This window comes from Eriocheir sinensis, chromosome 1 (assembly GCF_024679095.1).
Source record: "Eriocheir sinensis breed Jianghai 21 chromosome 1, ASM2467909v1, whole genome shotgun sequence".
Taxonomy (NCBI): domain Eukaryota; kingdom Metazoa; phylum Arthropoda; class Malacostraca; order Decapoda; family Varunidae; genus Eriocheir; species Eriocheir sinensis.
Window position 1 is genome coordinate 36,842,065 of NC_066509.1, and position 21,338 is coordinate 36,863,402.

The 21,338-nt window shown below is 46.8% G+C and overlaps 1 long non-coding RNA gene across 1 annotated transcript in view; it reads left to right on the plus strand.

Moving 5' to 3' along the window:
• Window positions 1-9,095: 9,095 nt before the first annotated feature.
• The window catches only part of LOC126996379 (uncharacterized), a 29,038-nt gene continuing 16,795 nt past the window's right edge, over window positions 9,096-21,338 (plus strand). Inside the window, exons 1-2 of the long non-coding RNA XR_007751140.1 lie at window positions 9,096-9,634; window positions 10,941-11,078. This is a non-coding gene — a long non-coding RNA (uncharacterized LOC126996379). The remainder of the gene's footprint in view (window positions 9,635-10,940; window positions 11,079-21,338) is intronic.

The window sequence follows — 21,338 nt, forward strand, 5'->3', positions numbered from 1 at the left end:
TAATAATCGTCGTATCGCTGTGGACGCCTGCGTTGTCTCTGTCTTCTGTTCGTTGCCTCCTGCGCGTCTGTCTCCTGGTGCGCCTCGTCGTCGTCCGCTTCTTGGGGTGTCCCTGGAACATCTGCCGAAGCCGGGAGGTTATCTCCCTCGGCTGAAAGGGCCAGGAGGCCTACGTCGTCGTCGACCTCCTCTCTGTCCTGGACGTCCCTTGCGTTTTCGTCGGCTGCTGGGTGTCTGTAGTTGTTCCAGGTGTAGTTTCCCGGACCGTGGTACCTCCATAGGCGGTTGACGTGGACAACTTTCGGCTTGGTCTTTTCCGTTCTCCGGATTCGGTAAGTCACGTCGGAGAGGCGTTCTAGCACAGTGTAAGGGCCTTCCCAGGGGCTCTGTAACTTCGGAGACTGTCCTTTCTTCCTCTGCGGGTTGTAAAGCCAGACTCGGTCTCCTTCCTTGAAGTCAACGTGGCTTTTCCTCATATTGTAACCGCGCTTCATGGCCTCCCCGGAGAACTTCAAGGCACCTCGGACTTGATGGTGCACCTCTTCCAGCCGTTCCTCTAGTTGACGGGCAAAACTGGAGGCGTCCCTTGGAAGGCTTTCCCCGGGAGGCCTTCCTGTCAGTAGGTCCACCGGCAATCGCAGCTCACGTCCAAACATCAGCTTTGCCGGTGAATACCCCGTAGTCTCGTGGGCGGCAGACCTGTAGGCCATGAGAAGCGCAGGCAGCTTCTGATCCCATGAAGACTGATCATTGTTGCACTGCTTGGCCAACTCCTGGCCCAACGTCCAATTAAACCTCTCCACCATTCCATCTGACTGTGGGTGCAGAGGGTGGTCCGGTCTTCTTGATACCCAGAAGCTTGCAGCACTCAGCAAGGACTGTTGACTCAAAATTCCTTCCCTGGTCGGAATGGAGCTCGTTAGGCACACCGAAGCGACAGAAGAACTCCTCCACCAAAACCTTGGCGATGGTAGTGGCTTCCTGGTCAGGGATGGCGTAGGCTTCCGGCCACTTGGTGAAGTAATCCATTGTGACACAGATGTACCTATTTCCGTTCGTCGTCAGAGGCAAGGGTCCTGCTATATCCACTGCCACCCGTTCCATGGGGGCTCCAACCTGGTATAGTTGCAGTGGGGCACGGTGGCGCTTCTTGGGGCCCTTCTTTGCACAGCACACCTCACACGCGTGACACCATTCTTCCACGTCCTTCCTCATGCCAACCCAGTAGAACCTTTGGCGCAGGCGACTCAGTGTCTTCTTTACCCCTAGGTGTCCGCTGGTGATGCTGTCGTGCATTTCTTTCAAGACGCCTTCCCGGGACTTCACAGGTAACACCGTGGACCAGTAGTGGTCAAGACCATCATGAGAGACCCAGCGTCGCTGCAATACCCCGTCGTCTATCCGAAGAGTGTCCCACTGAGTCCAGTAATTCTTGGTGGTAGGGCTTTCTCTCGAGATTACTTCCCACCCAGGTCGCGTTGACGACTGACTCATCCACTCCATAACTGGTCTCAGATCTCGGTCCTCCCGCTGCAGTTTTCCCAAGTCTTCCCATGGCACCTCCGCTGTCTGTTCCACTGTAGTGCGGCGGCACATATTCTGGACGCTTTCCTCTGGAGGCAATGTTGACACTCCGGTAGGCATGGGCGCCGGCTCAAGCTGTCCGCGTTACCGTGTGTTAGTCCAGATCGGTGCACAATAGTGTAGTGATGCTGCTCTAGTTTACCTATCCAGCGAGCAAGCTGGCCCTCAGGGTTTTTCAGTGACTTCAGCCACCGCAATGCAGCGTGATCCGTGCGGATGGTGAAAGTTGCACCGTACAGGTAAGCATGGACAAAGTCAAGGCTCTTGACTACTGCCAGGAGTTCTTTCCGGGTCACACAATAGTTTTTCTCGGCTGGGGTGAGCTTCTTGCTGAAGTAGGCCACAACCCGTTCCATGTCGGCACATGCCTGAGATAGCACTCCACCAATCCCCTCATCACTGGCATCACAATCCAGTATAAAAGGCTTAGAGGGGTCTGGGTAGGTGAGTACGGGCGAGCTGATGAGGGCCTCCTTGAGCTTCTCAAAGGCAACCTGAGTTTCCGCTGTCCACTCAAACTTGCGCCCCTTCTTCGTCAGGAGGTGCAGTGGTGCAGCAATCGTAGCGAAGCCTTTCACAAACCTGCGGTAGTATGAGCACAACCGAGGAAGCTACGCATCTTCTTCACGTTGGTGGGTGTCGGCCAGTACCTTACCTCAGCCACTTTCTCAGGATCAGTGCGTACTCCAGCCTCGCTCACGATGTGTCCCAAGTATTGGACCTCCTTTTGGAACAGACAGCATTTCTTCGGGCTGAGCTTAAGGTGTGCAGCTCTAAACCGGGCGAAAACCTCTGATAGCCTTTCCATCTCCTGCTCGAAGGTCTGGCCAAAGACAATCACGTCGTCGAGGTAGATGAGTGCCGTCTTCCAGTGAAGTCCCTCCAGCACCCTCTCCATCAGCCGCTCAAACGTGGCCGGCGCGTTGCACAGGCCAAAGGGCATGACCTTAAACTGCCACAGGCCTTGACCGTAGGAGAAGGCTGTTTTCTCTTTGTCCTGTTCCGCCATTTTGACTTGGTGATACCCAGACTTCATATCCAGTGTTGAAAACCACTTGGAGCCCACCAAGGCGTCGAGCGTGTCGTCGATCCGTGGGAGTGGGTATGAATCCTTGATGGTGAGATCGTTGAGGGCTCGGTAGTCCACGCAGCACCTGAGGGAACCGTCCTTTTTCCTGACGAGCACTACAGCAGACGCCCACGGGCTGTTGGACCGCTCGATTAACCCTTGTTGCCGGAGATCATCCATCACCTCATCCATCTCCTTGCGACGGGCTGGTGCCATCCTTCGAGGAGCTTGCTTCACTGGGCGGTGGCTACCTGTGTCGATGTGGTGCTCTACCAGGTCCGTACACCCCAAGTCCAGGTCTCCTGTGGAAAACACATCTGCATTTCTCACGAGAAGCTCCCTGAGCTGTTCCACTTGGGGTTCCTCTAGACACTTGGAGCTCCTGTCAAACAGGTCGCGCAGGTAGTCAGGCAGCTCCTCCTGGGGCTTCGTCAGGGTTCTCCTGCAGACACAGGTTCTTGGTTTCTGGTCGATCTCTTGGCACAACCCCACCATGGTCCCTTGTTTTATTTTCTTTGGGCTGAAGGAGACATTGGCCACGACGACAGGCACTTCCGCTGCAGCAGGGTCTACCAAAGTACTGCCTACAATCATCCCGTTTTCTACCGGGCATCGACTTCCACTCTCTACCACACACAGGCTAGCCGGGGGGGCACCCGTAATTTGACAGGGTAACAGCATCTCCGACCTCGGAGGAATAATGGTGGTGCGCTTGACCGTCACTGGCAGGTCTTCCTTGTTCACAGTCGTCAGTGGCACCCTCCTTCCTCTTACAGTCAGCTGCTTAGCGCGGAAGTCCAGCTCGCACCTGTGGGAGACAAGATAATCCATACCTAGGATGCAGGGGTCATCCATGTCGGCCACGTACACAGAGAGGAACTCTTCCTTTCCTCCGAGCTCAAACTTCACGTCCACTGGGCCTCTGAGCTCTGCGTAGTGTCCTGTGACTCCGCACAGTCGATGCGGCGTCTTAGGAAGCCGACGATGACTCACCACGTCAGGCCGCACCAATGTGCGTTCCGAGCCTGTGTCGACGACCACAGGCCACAACACTCCGTCAACCTTGCCCTCCACTTGGCAGCTTGTCATGGTGGTTCTCCTGCACACTGATATCTTCGGGGCATGTACAGGACAGACTGGTCGTTGCCCCGTGAACCAGTCCTTCTTAGTTTCCCGAGTGGTGGTCCCTCGTTGGGGCACATTTTCCGACACTCATTCTTCCAGTGCCCTTTTCTCCACAGGTCCAGCACTTGGGTCCTTCCCTGGGCTTCTTCTTAGCGGCACCTTCATATTCCTTCTTCCTCTTATAGCATTCGTTCTCCTTGTGCCCAACCTTCTCGCAGTACCAGCACGTTCCTTGGAACCTGTCTGTGTCGCTGACAGCGCCCTTTCGTGCCCTAAAGCCAGAAGTCGAGTCGTCCCTGAAGCTTGACAAGCTAGACCTAACAAAGGACTCAAACTCCATGGCACGTGCCAGAGCTTCCTGCATTGATGTTGGCTTAGCTTGGTTCACTTGTATCTTCAGCTGAGGGCTGTCCAGGGCATCGATGAATTGATCACGCAGCAAAACCGTCAGCAGGTCAGGGTGGCACCTGGGTATGCCTTGTGCGCCATGCTCTCAAGGTCCTGAGCGAGTTCCTGAAGAGACTCGCCGCGCCTCCTGTTGCGGGTTCTGAACCTAACCCTGAAGAGCTCGTTCTGGTGCTTGGTCCCATATCGTTGCTCCAACGCCTGTGCCAGCCCGCTGTAGCTGCCCTTTGTCGCATTGTCGAGCTGAGCAAGGACCTCCAGCGCCGCCCCTTTCAGGCTAGTGGCCAGCTGTACCGCGCACTCTTGGTCATCCCATCCGTTCCGAGCTGCCAACAGCTCAAACTGAGCGCGGTAAGCCTCCCAGGAGACCTTTCCATCAAACTCCTGAGGCTTCTTTCTAACAGGCGAACCCAGCAGACCCATGGGGCTGGCGGAACTTCTTGCGGGGATAAACTCAGGCGAAACAGGGCTCAAACTACCCCGGACTTGCGTAGAAGGAGCATCTTGGGTACAACTAGCCCCTGCAGGCACTGGCTGTCCGTTTCCAGCCAAGCAGTCTTCAAGGGCCTTCACTCTGTCACTTACTTCTAGTATTTCTTTGTGTGTCGTCTCCCGTACCACCTCCATCTCTTGTTGAAGATTTGTGTGTTCTTTCTCCACTTCTATCAGGCGTTGTCCCAAGTTCGTGGTCACATCAGTCATTTCTCTTCGCACTGATTCACTTCCATCTTGTACTGCTTTTGAGCTGTAGCTGTAATCCTGTGAAGCGATCTTCTAGCTGTTCTTTGAGTTCTTGGAGTGTTCCTTCTTGTTGTTGCTGTGCTCTTTCTTGTTGTTCTTTGAGTTCTTGGAGTGTTCTTTCTTGTTGTTCTTTGAGTTCTTGGAGTGTTCCTTCTTGTTGTTGCTGTGCTCTTTCTTGTTGTTGCTGTGCTCTTTCTTGTTGTTCTTTGAGTTCTTGGTGTGCTCTTTCTTGTTGTTCCTTGAGTTCTTGGAGTGCTCTTTCTTGTTGTTGCTGTGCTCTTTCTTGTTTCTCCCCCTGTAGTCTCAAGGCTTCCAAAAGTTCAGTCAACATGTCGTCCCTCTGGGCAGCTTGGGAACGAGTCTCCATGGCGAAAAACAAATGCCTACACTCCTGACACCAGTGTTATGCCGGACGTGTTACTTGGGTTCCGTGTCGCCGTCAGGAGACTCCGTGGGAGGGAGATATGTAAACACTTTGCACAGTTTCTGTAGTTTAATGTTCTTCCTTAGTAGTACACTTCACTCTGACTCTTCACTTACCACTAGCTTACTATCACTGGGACTGGCCCTCTCTCGCCCTCTTCTCCTATATATATCCAGAACAGTACAGTCTAGAATATTACAGTATATTTCAGATCATACAAGAACATGTAGCAAAAATATATGCGAGTTGGCAACACTTCCCGCCTGGCGCCTGGCCGCGCCCCGTGGGGCGCGGACGGCTCGCCTTGCTCCCCACCCCTTTGCTCGTTCCTCCGGGAGCCTTCTAGAGGCCTATGGTCGCCGGGGGAAGCTTCCAGCACAACAATACGATAAAGAAGAGGGGGAGATAGAAATAGAAGTGACCAGTGGGATTAGACAGGGATGTACTGCCTCAACTACACTGTTGAAGATGATTACTTTTAAAATAATTCAGGAGCTAGTGGAGCTAGAATGTGGGTACAAAGATGAGGCATTGAGGATTACCTCACTCTTCTTTGCAGATGATGGCATGCTTTTGGCAAATAGTGTAGGGGAAGCAGTACAGATGATAGAGAAGATGGAGACTATAGCTAAAGAATATGGACGAGAAGTAAATAAGCAGAAAAGCAATATTATCATTTTTAATATGGAAAACAAACCAGAAAGTATAGGGGGCATTAGTGTTGGGGATAGAATTAAATATTTAGGAATAATAGTCAATGACAAGAGGAACTGTTTTCAAATGCAAAAGGAAGAAATGTTCAGGAAAGCGAGAAGGCTAGCAAATATGACATACAAAGGAATTGAAAAGAGCTGTTCAAGAATGTTAAAAGGAAAGACTTATTGGAAAAATGTTGCACTGCCATCCATCCTGTACGGGGTAAATATAATAAACATCACAAAGACAGACAACCAATAGTTGCAGAGGATCGAGAATGGGGAGTACAGGAAGATATTGAGGGCACCAATCGATGCACAGGAAGCAGCACTCAGGGGAGATAGGAAGCTCCAGTGTTAAAAACAGGATAAGGGAGGGACAGTGGAAGTACTTAAGGTATGTTCTTGTGGAAGGAAACGATTTGGTGAGAAGGGTGGGAGAGGAGATGATAGAGAAGAGACAAAGTAGGTGGGTGAAAGATTTGTTGAATGAACTGAGAGCAACAGAGGGACTGAGTGTGAGTGTGAGGAATGAGACAAAGGAGAGTATAAAGCAGAGAATGAGAGAGCTGGATACAAGAGAGTGGAAGAGGCAAATGAATGAGAAAGCAAGCCTTAAGATATATAGAAAATGGAGACAGGAGTTGGGAGGACAAGAGGAGGTATACACCAACAACCAAGCCTCAGAAGTGTTATTCAGATGTAGGACAAACAACATGCAACTAAAAGACAGAAACAGACACCGGCAAGAGGAAACCAAGTGTGACATGTGTGAAGCTGAAAACGAAGACCTGCGACACTTCCTGCTCTGGTGCCCGGCCTGTGCAGAGGAAAGAGCAAAGTGCGTGAGGCTGCAACATTGGAACATTTTTATTTGAAAATGAACACACCGAACAAACGAAAACAACAGTACACAAGTTTTGGACAATAAGAGAAAAAAGAATTAAAGAAAAAGGAAAACAATAGACCCAGACAGTAGACACGTCAGGGAGTGCCGTTACAAAGGCAAAACTCCCGACCGACTACTACTGCTACTACTACTACTACTACTAAATGGAAGAGGCTAATAATCACACGATGCAATGCCTGGGATGGCATGTTCCTCCCTTCTCCTTTGTTGTTAAACGCAACAATGAACAATCAATCAATCTATACTACTTAAGATAAAACTCGTTTACTTCAAGTATTTCTACAATATTAGGCTAATGGACCAAACTCATTGTGGTTTTGAGATATGGCAGTAGTAGCCTTTTGGGGTGTCCTTGCGTACGCCAGTCCTCGTCGACAGGCAGACTTGCTCGGCTAGATCGATTTCGATCGCCAATAGAGTCGGTCTGTCGGCACGTCCTGCCTCTAGCAATGGCCGGTGCTCCCCCGTGCAAGGAGGGAGCAATGTTTTCCCTCCTGACGGCCGCCGTCTTCGGACAAGGGCCCGTTGTCCCCTAGTGATACTAGGCGACAAATCTTTGAAGAAGTATCGGAGACGCCGTTGCGAAGACAAAGGCAAGAACATCATCATCATCATCATCAGGATCTACATGTAAACAATCAGGCCGCGTGTGACACCCTCAGCCCCACGCTGAGGAGGTTCTGGAGGAAGGGGAGGTACCACAGGACTGGAAAAAGAGCAGGGTAACTCTGATACACAAAGGAGGGGGAAAGGATAAAGCAGAGATAGGAAATTATAGGCCAATAGCTATCATGAACACCATGGCAAAGGTGTTTGGAATAATAATAAACGAAAAGCTTAAGAACTGGATAGAGATGCAAAAGGTGCTTGGAGAGGAACAGAGTGGATTTAGGAAAGGCAGAGGAGGGCTGGAAAATATATTTACCTTAAAAGAGATTATTGAAAGGAACAAGTTGAAGAAGAAGGAGTTATACCTAGTATTCATAGATCTTGAAAAGGCGTACGACACAGTGAACAGAGAAAAGCTCATTAGACTGCTAGGACATGTAGGTGTAGATGACAAGATAGTAAATATAATACAGAGCCTATATGAGGGAAATGAGGTGCAGTTCACGTTAGGAGACGTCACTACTGGGTGGTTAGAAAGTAATGTAGGAGTCAGACAAGGCTGTGTGATGTCCCCGACGCTTTTCAACATGTACCTCGAGGAGCTGATAGTGAGAATTAGGAAAGCCGGGAAAGGAGTAGAGATAGGAGGAGAGAAGTTAGGGTGCCTGGCTTACGCTGATGATGTAGTGTTGATGGCGGAGAGGAAAGAGGAGATGGAGGAGATCCTGCACATAGCTCAGGCATATGGGAGGGAGTGGGACCTGAAATTTAGTGAAAGAAAATGTAAGGTTATGGAGTTTGGTAGTGGAGGCAGTAACCAATGGGTACTAGGAAACAACGTGCTGGAGGTAGTCGATAAATATATGTACCTAGGAATGGAGGTTAGCAAGGAAGGCATAGGAGGGGAGAAACAGAGGAAAGTGAATGAAGGGAAGGCAAGGAGGATGTCAGGGATGATAATAAATGGAGGCAATAGAGTAGTAAACAAATATGATGTAGGGCGAAGTCTGTGGAAAGGAGTAGGTGTACCATATTGCCTCTATGGATCAGAGATAACGCACTACAGAGAAGGGACATCGCACAGCTGGAAAAGGTTCAGAACACAGTAGGCCGGTGGGGATTAGGAGGAGGCCGTCAGAGGAGATATGGGATGGAGTACATTCAAGGAAAGAATTGTAAAGGGCAAGTTAGGCTTCCTTAAGAAAATTGAAAAGAGTGAGGAGAGATGGGCAAAGAAAATACTGCAAGAAAGTGGAAACAAGTCCACCTGGGGGAAAGAGTTAGAGAGGTGGAAAAGGAGAGAACACCTGAGGGAAGAGTGGAATGAAATGGAGATCAGGGATGTGAAGAAGGCAGTAGAAAGGAACGGACAAGTCAAATGGCAGGAAGGAATGAGTGGCAAGTCAACGCTAAAATGGTACAGCAGGAAACAGAAACCAGAGAGAGTACACTGGCATGTAGGAGACTGGGGGAGCAAACTGTTGTTTAAAGCAAGAACAGGAACCCTGGAGGTAAACGGCAGGAACAGGGACAGGAAACCAGGACTGTAGCTGTAGGACGGGGCAGATGGAAACAGTAGAACACCTAATAGTGGAATGCAGCAACTATGAGAGGCAGAGAGGGGAGTTGGTGGCAGGAGTAGTGATGGTAATAGGCGGAGAGGAGTGGGCTAGGAGACTAGAGGAGGAAAACGGGGCGATCTGCACGGTGTTGGGGCTGCATGGAGACAAAAAGGAAACGGAAAGAAAAATGGTAAAGTTGGCAAAAGTGTTCCTCGCGCAGTGCTGGGAAAAAAGGGCACAAATGTCCGTATAAGTGAATATAAGTGGCTTTATTTCAGATTAGAAAATTACATAACGCTGAAAAGAAAGTTGTGTGAATAAGAAGGGAGGAACGAGAGGAGGAGGACCTAAGAAGCGATACAAAGCGTTACAGGTCAAAAGAAGAAGAAGAAGAAGGCGCGGCGCCCCACACACCAGAACACTTCCTGCCACGGCTACACTCCCCCACACCAGCCGCAAGGCAGCCCCAGCCAGGCTCCACACCCTCAGGTCAGCCTGTGACACCCTCAGGTCAGTGCCACGCAGCCTTCCCAGACTGGCCTGGACCTCACAGAAAAGGCACTTTGAACCACGAGCCTCCACCATTTTCCCACCACATCCATCACACATTCATCACACATTCATATCTCCCATCATAATAAGTTTCCTTTCTTTCTCAAAACTGTTCAAACATGCATTCACTTCCTCCCAAAAAGCTTCCCTTTCTCTCAGTCCTTTTTTACTCCTCACATTTACTGGTGCATAAATACACACCCATGCATACTTTTCTAAACCTACTTTTCCTTTCAGCCACACAATTCTTGATCCCTTCCAACCATAATCAGTCTCCACACTTTCAGACATCACAACACTTCCTTACTCCTGCCTCCATACTTCTCATCCATCCCCGTCCATACAACCCCCCAGGCACACCCTCCCCTGCCATCACTCACACCAGTTCCTCAACTATGTGTTTCAGTCACTCCCAACACATCCACTCTACCATTTACAAAATTTTCAATCATTACTTTCCTCTTTTCCTCACCACCTTAACCATTAATAGACACCAGTCTCATGCATTCCTTTCTCTTCGGCCGTCGCTCATGCCTCTAAAAAGTCTTTTTTTTTTTTTAAATAATATATCCAACAGTAACATAGTGAGATTAATGTAGAATGCGCTTAGAAATTTATTGTTTGAAGAACTCGACAAATTTGCATTCCCTTGAGCAAGCATTATAGTGAAATCATGAATATTGATTGAGTCAAATTGTTGTGAAAAAAATGTGTGTGTGTGTGTGTGTGTGTGTGTATTTAGTTAGTTGTTGTATTTACCTTGTTGTAGTTTTACAGGGCTGGGCTTTACACTGGTGTGGTCCCATATCCGTATCTACATTTATTCAACTTTTCCTTAAAGCTTTGCACACTTCTCGCCAATACTACATCCTCACTTAGTCTGTTCCAAACCTCTATATTTCTTTGCGGGAAGCTATGTTTATTTATGTCTTTGTGTGTGTGTGTGTGTGTGTCATGCATGATGTATGTGCACCAGCTGGCTCTCAGTTTACAAAATGATCATTGTGTCTGGCTGAAGACATTTCCAGCACAACAGTTTCTTATATTATTATTTTAGATAAACATTTGTATATATTGAACAAAGCCACTTGAACAGCATAGTGGATGTAAGTGTATATATGCAAAACTTATATGATGGTCATGCATCAAATCAGTTTCATAAAAATTGGCAAAATTAACGACACGTACAGTGTCTGGACTCAGCTTAAGCACGTCCGTAGTGTTCAGCGTCTCATGGAGGTCACTGATTCCCTGTCTCAAACAGGGGAATGCTCACGTTTTTGGGATTGCTTCAAAGCTTGACGAGACACCTCTCCCAGGCTCCCTCCTTCACGCTGGACCACCCCTGGAGGAGGACTCCCTGGAGCCTGCCAAGGAGTACAGGGATGCTGACACCAATGAGGTGTGTGTGTGTGTGTGTGTGTGTGTGTGTGTGTGTATACTTGTTTATATTCCTGGTTGTGGTAAACAGGAAATGAGTTGCACTCACGGGGTTCTGTCTGTGTGTCTCACTCTGTCAAACTTGTCTTTACATTAATTTTAGGATTTGGACTGGTTTATTTCCCTGTCCAGGCCACCTCGCTGCATTAATATACAGAAAACTTTTTTTTATATCCTTCAAGCACCTTTTTCCTGCCTTTTCTATCCATTGCTTTTATTTGCATTGAATTTGTTATTTCTATCTGGCTCCATTGACAAAGCCTGTCCCTGCAGCAGCTTACAGTCCTTCTCCTTCCCTCGGCACCACGGCAAACATGGTCACCCAGAGTTGTGCATACATCAGCACTGAGGCCTTCACAAGTCCCTTCAGGCTTTCCTAGACACACTCTACAACACATCAGTCACCTCTGATCACTGGTAACTCAACAAATTAAAGACACGTCTGCTCATGTGTTGCTTCTCCGGGTGTGTGAGTTAGTGTGGTATCCATGTTTTGTCTTGTTTGCCCAATGTCATTGTTGGTGTTTGTGCATCAAGCTGTCATTTAGCATCATTAAAGAATCACTGTGACCTTTCCAGAGGTGTATTGTAGAACATACTTTGTACCTCACTCAAAAAGATAGTCATTGAAATTGGATATGGACTGTTAAATATTGATGTTAAATGAGGCTTACATGTGTTTTCCTGTGTGTCTGAGTCACTGTGTGTTGGAACAGGCTATAAACGATTATGAACCAGTTGGTGAAGGGCTGGAGCCTCCTCCAAGCACCCCTGTGTGACAGTACAGCTGGTGAACCCACTCAGGACCAGAAGGTGATGAACCAGTTGGTGAAGGGCTGGAGCCTCCTCTGAGCACCCCTGTGTGACAGTACAGCTGGTGAACCCACTCAGGACCAGAAGGTGATGAAGATGTGCTGTATTATATTTCATTCAGATTCATTCATTATTAACACTCACCCAAAAATGAATTATTCAAATACTTTAAAAAGAAAACATCTCCTTCAAGTTGTTTCAGAGCTAGAAAAGATGTCATTTTGTCCTGTGTGAAGGTGTGTTGCGTCAGCCGTAACCTTGTGATTCACCGTGGACATTTTTATGGATTTATTTTTATAGGTTGAGTGTTGGTAGATTTTGAAGCTCTAGTGTTAGGCTTTGGTAGGATTAAAGTGGCAAAAGATGCAATTTGTACCCAGAGGCACAGACTGAACTGGTGCCGTCATGCAGGTTGATGAGGGTAATCTTGAGAGCCAGCACCAGACCCTGGCGCCTCCTCCACCCCGGCCAGGATCCCTCCCCCAGGGCCCATGGAGCCACCAGAGGTAAGGCACCATCAGGCATCCCTTCCCTGTTTGTAATTTTTGGAATGTCTTCAGAAGTGACTTGTTTCATTTCCTTTTGATTTCTATTCAAAGTGATTTTCCTGTATTTGAATTTCAGACCAAGCTTTTTTTTTTCTATAACTCAAAAAAACTGTGACTTATTGTGTAAAAGTGTGCCCTGGTGTGTTGAGGCAGAGGTGTGGCAGCTGGGGGATGGTTTGCAGAGTTATTGTAAATGTATTTTTACCAGAGCTGGGCACTTCCGTACCTCTGTCCGCACCTCCGCTCCTCCGGACCTGCGGACCTTTAAACGAGGTGCGGAGGTCCGAGGTGCGGAAAGTTTTTCAAAAGTGCGGAAGTAACAGGTGCGGAACGGCAGTATTTTAAGTCCGTACCTCCGCACCTGAGGTTTTCAAGGATAAAAAAAATGAAAACGACAAACAGTCCGCGCTCTGCAGTAATACTTCCGGTCGTTTACGCGGTCTGTGCTGCAGGGCATGTTTTCCCGCCACTTGAGTGACGTCACTCATTCAGATTTACGGCCCGGTTCAAAATATACCGTTTGTCGTCCGTCTTAAAGGAAGTGCGTCATCAATGACAACACCACATGCACGGATAGCAAGAACCCAAGGTGCTGCAGTATTGCCTTGTATTTCTTTTTTTTAAGGTACGGACTAGATTTTTCAGGCGCGCTTTAATAGTTTTGGGTACGGTACCGGAGGTGCGGTACCGGAACGAGTGAAAAAATTTTAGGCGCGGAAGTACAGGTACGGACTATATGTGTTTCGAGGTGCGGAGGAGCGGTACCGGACTACCCGATATCCAGTAACGCGCCCAGCTCTGATTTTTACTAAGATTCTGTTATAAAAGTGCTTAGTAAAATGCTTAATGTTTGATAGATTATGTGGTATCTATAGAAATGGGTTTCATTACATTAAGTTCAAATATAGAATTAGTTATAGAATAACTCACAAAATACTTTCTCAGGATTAATTCAGCTTTTTGGTTATAATTATTTCATTGAAGTATAAAGAACAGTTTGCAAAAATCAATTATTTGTTCATTCCTAATATTTTTTTCTACTAATTGGGTTTAGTTAGTAATAGAAAAGTTATACAAAATGATGTTCAACTTTTGGTGCCGAGCTTTAATGAAGGCACTCAAGTTTTTGTTGAGTGCAGCGTAGTTGTTTAGATGTCTGTAGCTATGGGCTGAATTTAGAAGGAAAAAAACATTACCCAAACATGCAGAATGCTTTCCTTATGGCTAAACACTGACATAGACATTGTATTCTTTTTTGTTTGTCTTGTTTCCTCCCCACACACCGAACATTGCTGCCAGAACACTCCAGAAGCTTCAGTGACTTGACACTAAAGATGGCAGGGTCTGGTGTGTGCCAATAAGTAATGTTGTAGTAAAGATGGCAGGGTCTGGTGTGTGCCAATAAGTAATGTTGTAGTAAAGATGGCAGGGTCTGGTGTGTGCCTCACCTTTCATTATTTATTATTTATTTCAATATGAGAATCTCTGGACCTAAGCTTTACTGATCTTCTTGACCTTCCACACATCTTATTTTTTGTTCTGTAACCAAGTCGTGTGTTTGACTTGCCTTGCATTTGTTTGTTGTAGGTATTTGATTGTTGCCTTGGACAAATTGGCTGCATGGAAGTATTGATGCAATGCTCACTCATGTGGATGGCATCTCATTTATTCAAGTTTACAAAATACTACTTGGATCTCACTGTTGTACCAAGGAGTTTGAGGCTGGAAGATTTTATTTCTTATGCACCAATTATATATATATATATATATATATATATATATATATATATATATATATATATATATATATATATATATATATCTATATATATATCTATATATATATTCTTCTTCCTCTGTTGGCGTTTCCTATTTTCATATGGGGTTGCATCTAATCGTCTCCAGCGGTTAGGGTCCAGCACCTGCTCCTCCACCAGCTGCCTCTCCCTGAGATCCTCCCTCAGTCTTGGGTCTCCCTCGCCCTGCACCTCCATATCCATCACTCTCCTTCCCACGTAGTTTTCGTCTCTTCTCTTCACACGTCCAAACCGCTGCAGTCTCCTCTCCTGCGCTTCTGCCGACGCTTCCACCACCTTCACTGTACCTCGAATCTTGTCATTTCGTATCCTGTCTGCCCTCGTCACCATCCACCTCAACATCCTCATCTCTGTGACATCCACCTTCCTTTCTTGCACCTTTTTCAACGCCCATGTCTCCGCTCCGTACAACAATATATATATATATATATATATATATATATATATATATATATATATATATATATATATATATATATATATATATATATATATATATATATATATATATATATATATGAACTCTAGAGAAGTTGACAACAGTTCATATTTGAAGGCATTTCCAGCATTACTGTAACTTTTTTGCAGACCTGTGATGCAGCAAGGTGTGGGTCTGACCTGCCCAAAGTACATGTGCAGACTGCATGGATCACATTGCAAAAATTAACGTTGATGAAATCCTAAATAACTTTTAGAGCACTTGAACATTAGGAGAAAATATCTGAAATATATATTTTGCTGGAGCATAGATTTGGACATCTCAGGAACTTGAATGAAGAAACATGTAACCATCACTACTGGACTGTTCCTTCAGTGGTCCTGTTAGCTAGCCATCCTGCTTCAGTAGAGGTTTAGAGTTAGGCCATTGTCATGTTTCTATCACTCCGGCCATCCTTGGTATCTTAAGTAGGCCACCATTTAGTGTTAATTTCTCACACTTTTCCCACAATTAGTATTTCAAATGTAGTGAGCTTCCTCGTGCTGATAACTGTCCCTTCTTTCCCTGCTGCAGCATCGTCATGTCAGCTGTGAAGGTGTTGCTGAAGGGAGGTTTTCAAGTCTTCACAGGCCTTCACAAGTCCTCCAGGGAATGAAGGTAAGAGTCCTTATTAACCCAATAATTTTGTGGCTTTACCGTGTAGCAGCAACGGGACAAATTTGTGGCTTTACCATGTAGCAGCAACGGGACAAATTTGTGGCTTTACCATGTAGCAGCAACGGGACAAATTTGTGGCTTTACCATGTAGCAGCAACGGGACAAATTTGTGGCTTTACCGTGTAGCAGCGACGGGCCAAATTTGTGGCTTTACCGTGTAGCAGCGACGGGCCAAATTTGTGGCTTTACCGTGTAGCAGCGACGGGCCAAATTTGTGGCTTTACCGTGTAGCAGCGACGGGCCAAATTTGTGGCTTTACCGTGTAGCAGCGACGGGCCAAATTTGTGGCTTTACCGTGTAGCAGCGACGGGCCAAATTTGTGGCTTTACCGTGTAGCAGCGACGGGACAAATTTGTGGCTTTACCGTGTAGCAGCGACGGGCCAAATTTGTGCCATGTTATAAACCCCCCAAAATAGAGGATACATAATCTGATCACAAATGCTTTGATATATATTATGAAATGGTTTGTGTGAGGGGTGATTTTTTCTCATTTTTCTCGCTTGGAGGGACCATTAAGAAACATGGTCCCCGCTGCTGCCACCGGGTTAAGTAATGACAGGACCTAGGCTTCGCTGGGTCAGTCTGGTCTACCTCTTCTCTCTACTGACCACCCAAAGATGTACGCACATGCCCTGAGGTGCGGGGCAGAGCTCACAAACCAATCATACAACCCTCTCTTGTTTCATATGGTGCAGAAGAGGCTTTGTCAGACTATCATTAGGCTCATAGAAATAGCCATGGACATACTGACACTACCCCCACCAAAGCCATAGTGTGTGTGTGTGTGTGTGTGTGTGTGTGTGTGTGTGTGTGTGTGTGTGTGGGCCACAGTGTAGTTTAAACTCCCCCTTACTACTACTACTACTACTACTACTACTATTTCAATCTTTCCTTAATCCCTTCCTTTAATCTCTCTCCTTTTGCTTTTCCTCTCTCTCCTCTTGTTTCCTCGTCCTCCTCCTCCTCCTGGCTCGACCCGCCCGGCGCACATCAAAAGGTACTCACTAATGATCTGCGAATCCAATATGATAAAACATTCACGAGAGAGAGAGAGAGAGAGAGAGAGAGAGAGAGAGAGAGAGAGAGAGAGAGAGATGACTATAGATTCTGAATGGCTCATAGTAGTATTCTGTAAGGTACCGTAGAGTTGGACAAGACTCTCGTAGGCGTTTGGGACATCTCCACGGGTAGTTTTATGACCTGGGTGGCAGGTAGGCCTTTCTCCTGTACCATGAACCTAAAAAATACTCTCATTGGAACCCGACTGATCTCCTTTTTGACCTCTGGAAACAGCTGATGTGGGAGGCGCAAGCGTCTGACAATATGGGAAATTTAAAAATCCTAAAAAACTCTTCCATGACAGTCCGTATAAAACCAAAACCGTGCTATTGGAAATCGTACTATTTAAGGGACGGCTGTAGTAAGGTCTTGGCGTATGGCGGAAGAGAACGGACGTACCCAAGTGTGTGCTTCAGGCTTTGCTCACCAGCGCCGCCCAGCCCACCGTGAGGCCTTGCTGTCAGACGCTGCCACGCCTCATGGTAACTATTTCCCGAGACCAAAAAGGAGGTCATTTGGGTTCTAATGTATGTTCTTTTTAGGTTCACGGTGCAGAAGAAAGGTCAAACCACGAGAAGGGTAATAAAACTACTTCCGGAAATGCCCAAAACTCCTTCAAAAGCCTTGTCAAACATGCGCTTGGGCGCCGAAATGTTTAAGAATGTGACCCCTTGCCTTCATAACCCTTTGCTGTGTGTGTGTGTGTGTGTGTGTGTGTGTGTGTGTGTGTGTTATCAAAAATATGAGTAATCAACACCAGGACTCGTGGGGGATAAACGACACACACACACACACACACACACACACACACACACACAAACACAGACTATTTCACCTCCCAAGTTACCTGTAACCTAATAATATCACGTCCGGAACTTGAGTCCTGCTTCGCCCTAATATACAACAGCTCTTCCCCTGACCCTTCCAGCGGCCTCACCACGTAGCCTGCTGCCACACCACACCACAGCATTGGCTCTTCAAGTCACGCCCAAGGCAGACACAGAGAGATTTACATAGATTTACATAGATTGACGTAGATATGCAGACCACACAGACTCTATGGTCCAGGCTAGGTGATCCGTCCTTCAACTTACGCGGGATTACATGGAATCACCTGCCACCGAGTCCTTCCATTTCTTCTTTAGTAAATATTAGAGAGAGAGAGGTTGATTTATCCCTTTAACTTTAGTAAACTTAGCTTAATTAGGACAGAGATAGGCTGGAAAATCTTTTATTATTATTATTATTATTATTATTATTATTATTATTATTATTATTATTATTATTATTATTAGTGTCGTGTGTGTGTGTGTGTGTGTGTGTGTGTGTGTGTGTGTGTGTGTGTGTGTGTGTTTTCTCTCTCTCTCTCTCTCTCTCTCTCTCTCTCTCTCTCTCTCTCTCTCTCCCAAGAATTAAAAAAAAAACATTTCTCTACGATCAACACACACACACACACACACACACACACACACACACACACACACACACACACACACACACACACACACACACACACACACACACACACACACACACACACACACACACACACACACACACACACACACACACACACACACACACACACATTTCGCATTAAGATATACATGTTAAAATCATTGCCTTCCGGTCTTTCCCTCTCCTGGCGACCGACCGATGGCTGTTTGGGGTGTCTGTCTGTCTGTGTGTCTCTCTCATGTGTGTGTGTGTGTGTGTGTGTGTGTGTGTGTCTTTTTCTATGGATGAGGAGGAGGTGGAGGAGGAGGAGGCGGTGGAGGAGGCGGTGGAGGGGTGATGTGTTCTCGTCCCCGCTGAGTCCAGGTGGCGGTCCGTCCGTTGACAAAGTTGACCCGTGGAATGCACCGCCAAGTATCGCCCAAAATATTCTAACATGAAAAAAGACTCGCCACTCATCTCTGTATGTTTCTTCTCTTCATTCTTGGTAGACTCTGAAAAAAAAAAAATGGTGCCTCTTCCATAAAACTTGTATATAGCCCACGACTTTTAATATTTCCCGCAGAACTCCACAATATTCCCAGTCAGTCAGCACCAAATGTCTGTTAGGCAAGAAAACCTCCCTTGGCCTTGGCAGTGACCTCACGCGGCCGCCCCGTCAATCAGTTCGTCAGTGAACATAGAATGGTTTGCCTGGCTCGCTTTGCATGACAAGTTGTCCTGACGAGAGGTCGGCGGACTGTTTCCTCTTTCCCTCGTATTTAGGAGTTCACTTAACGGGTTTAAAGGAATGTCAGAGACGCGCTTCTTTAGGGCGGCGGGGAAGGTCCTCTCTGTGTGTGGGTCCTTGATAACATTGTACGGGACGCTCAGTGTCTGTCACAAACACCTGTAATGAATATTATCTGGCGGCAGGGAAGGTCCTCTCTGTGTGTGGGTCCTTGATAACATTGTACAAGACGCTCAGTGTCTGTCACAAACACCTGTAATGAATATTATCAGGCGGCGGGGAAGGGCGAGAATGTATATTTCATATCTTGCCAGATTTACTGTGACAGTGTGTGTGTGTGTGTGTGTGTGTGTGTGTGTGTGTGTGTGTTCTTATCTGTGTATATTTTCAGGATTGAGCCTCGATTCAATGTTCCGTATCTTATAATTTTTTATCACAAAAATATATTACAACAAAATTTGTTAATCGTTTGCGTACACGATTTAGTATTCTTAAACATGGATGAGTTTGTTTGGTTATGATGTCAGGAAGTGTGTCCGTGGCAGCCTTGCTCAGCGTTGTAGGACAAGGAAAAACTGTAACTGTATTCCGTCCTGGGAAGGGAGACCCAAGGCATTGGCGAACACCTTGTTTGTGAAGGAGTCTGGACGTCTGTAGCTCTGGCTGACTGGCTCAGGAAGAAGTCTGTAAAGAGTGGCAGTGCTTGCATCCTTCTTGGCTGTGGGCGACAGAACCCAAATATATACAAATTTTTCTCCATAATATTATTGTTAAGGACACTAATGATAAGTCTTGACACCGTTGACATTTACTACTCCACTACGTGTACATGAATATAGTTTGTGTAACGTTTTATGCTCAACTCAGTCTGCTGACGAAATATTTTGACTGGTCATTGCTCGGCCAGCAGCCCAGACGAGGAGCACATCCCTCCTGTCCCCTCCGTCAACTGGGGCTGCGTCAGCGTTGGCCGGGGCGGCGGTCCCTCCCACACCCTCCACACAGCATTTAGCCGTCTCAAAGCCAAGAGAAAAAGTGGTTGGTGGTTGATCTCGGGAGTGGCCAGAGGAGACAAGTCGGACTGATGAGGCGACGGCGCGGCGGCGGGAGACGCCTCTCTTTCTTTAATTTTTTGAAGTCTACGTTTCTCTCTCTCTCTCTCTCTCTCTCTCTCTCTCTCTCTCTCTCTCTCTCTCTCTCTCTCTCTCTCTCTCTCTCTCTCTCTCTCTCTCTCTCTCTCTCTCTCTCTCTCTCACACACACCCAAATGAAGTGACTATTAATATATTTTCTTTCTTTATTATTTCTTTCCCTGAATGCTTATGTTTTACTCCATCCTGCTCCTAACATAACCTGACGTAACCTTACCTAACCTAAGCTAACCTTACCTAACCTAATCTAACCTTACCTAACCTAATATAACCTTACCTAACCTTACCTAACCTAATCTAACCTTACCTAGCCTAATATAACCTTACCTAACCTTACCTACCCTGACGTAACCTTACCTAACCTAACCTAACCTAAGCTAACCTTACCTAACCTAATCTAACCTTACCTAGCCTAATATAACCTTACCTACCCTGACGTAACCTTACCTAACCTAATCTAACCTTACCTAGCCTAATATAACCTTACCTAACCTGACATAACCTTACCTAACCTAATCTAACCTTACCTAACCTGATGTATCCTTACCTAACCTTACCTAGCCTAATATAACCTTACCTAACCTTACCTAACCTAATCTTCTCCTCCTCTTCCTCTCCCTCCTCCTCCCATCCCTCTGACTCTTAAAGCGACACTTGTTATTATTTCTTGTCCGTTTTTCCCCGTGTTGTGTTGTGGGGGTCAGCTTTTTACTGTGCGTCCGTCACCCATCATCGCCAGGCTTACGCTGAAGGGGCTACTCATCCACCCCGCTGCTTAGGGGCACATCCTTAAACCTTTCCACGCCAAAGCTCACACACTTGCCAAGGCTTTCGTAAGAGTTTTGGGCATTTCCAGGGGTAGTTTGATGACCCTTCTGGTAGTGTGACCCTTCTTCTGTACTGTGAACCTAGAAACACGCATTTGACAAGGCTTTCGTAAGAGTTTTGGGCATTTCCAGGGGTAGTTTGATGACCCTTCTGGTAGTGTGACCCTTCTTCTGTACTGTGAACCTAGAAACACATATTTGACAAGGCTTTTGTAAGAGTTTTGGGCATTTCCAGGGGTAGTTTGATGACCCTTCTGGTAGTGTGACCCATCTTTTGTACTGTGAACCTAGAAACACGCATTTGACAAGGCTTTCGTAAGAGTTTTGGGCATTTCCAGGGGTAGTTTGATGACCCTTCTGGTAGTGTGACCCATCTTCTGTACTGTGAACCTAGAAACACGCATTTGACAAGGCTTTCGTAAGAGTTTTGGGCATTTCCAGGGGTAGTTTGATGACCCTGCTGGTAGTGTGACCCATCTTCTGTACTGTGAACCTAGAAACACATTCATTAGAACCCGGTTGACCTCCTTTTCGGCGTCTGGGAGTAGGTGATGTGAGGGTCTGACCATTCCGACCGCTGGCTCATTCCGTTAGTCTGTGCATAGCTATGGTCTGTCAGGATATTTCAACTCTCTTTCCATATGAATTTCTGTCTTTGTCTGTCAA